The following is a 1,389-nucleotide window of genomic DNA, read 5'->3' as shown; positions in this document are numbered from 1 at the left end:
GGCAGTTGGGCTCGTGGCCGGGGGAGAAGAAGCAAGGGCCATGGATCAGGAACCGGGCTCCCGAGGGACGGAGCAGGTGCGGGCTGTGAGCGAGGCCTTTGGGCCTGAAGGGGGCTGCCAGAGCTTAAAACAATCTGCACTGCTCCTTTTTTAATTTGGCTCTCTGAACAGCCTGCCCTCCTCACTGACTGTCTCTCCCTCTCTCCCTCTCTCTCTATTCTTAACAGATCAGCGATCCACAAAGAGGGGTAAACACACACAGAGCAAAATTAAAATCAGAACTCCCCTGGCACGCCAAAACAAATTAGAGCAAACAAATTACAGAGAGTCAACACACAAACAGTGGAGCATCTGTGGCTCTCTGGACTACTGGAGCCGGTGGCTACCTCCCACATCACCAGCACCACAACCACCTATAGTACATGTTCACAATAAACCCTGTGTCAATCTTACACACCCTTCAAATCACCATGAGTGTATGTGTTTAAAACAGTGTTATTTTGGGTATAGCCTTCAGGAAACTCTTCAACTGCATATGTGAAATCAGCTTCAGAAGATTTAGACACATAATGATAGATGGTGGACGTGTGTTAATGAGCATCAGTGTGTATCACACACAGTAGCTCAGCCTTGAATACTAATTAATTGTTTTCTGTTCTATTTACCGATATTATTCATTTGATATACTTAAAGGGTGTTTCTGCTCTGAAGGCATTGTTCTGGTATGCTACTGAACATTTCTGGACCAAATTTGGTACAACAGTTTTTTTAACAGTGATAAGTGTGCAGATTTTTTTTACATTTGTTTTTTGCAGTGAGCACATTCTTTTGTGGCGGTTCTGTGAAATTTGTGAATTTGTTACATTGTGGATCTGGTTTTTGTATTTTTAGCCAACTTTCCTATCAATTATTTTTAACATTACTGTACTTGTAAAAGGGCAAAAAACATGAGCACAGGGCAATCAGTCTCTACATACACAAATACAGCACGTACAGTAGGTTAAAGTTGAGTCAGGAAGTCAGTCTGTAAACTGTGATGGTAAAAACTGTTGCCCACAATCCTTGTTGTATGTGTGGGTCATAATTTATTGCCAGTGACTACATTTGGCTAAGTTGGAGGGTTGCCTGGCTGCTTGTGTTTCTTGCTCTGCTGAATATCATGTTGGCATTGTTTCTGTGTTGTCAGATTTCAGAAATGTCAGTAGATTTTAGTCATAATAAGACTGAATTATCCTTTATTGTTTACTGGAGCAAATCTGACCATAGAAAAAGTCCCACAATGCATCACAAGTTGATGTTACCATACAAATATATAGTTGAACTTCAGCCTTGTGCTATCATTGCTGATATATTAATGTGAATGTCTCTGTATATCCATTTTACAAAACA

This window comes from Monopterus albus, unplaced genomic scaffold, assembly GCF_001952655.1.
Source record: "Monopterus albus unplaced genomic scaffold, M_albus_1.0 scaffold90.1, whole genome shotgun sequence".
NCBI lineage: Eukaryota > Metazoa > Chordata > Actinopteri > Synbranchiformes > Synbranchidae > Monopterus > Monopterus albus.
The sequence above is the reverse complement of the archived record's forward strand: the minus strand, read 5'-3'. Positions refer to the sequence as shown.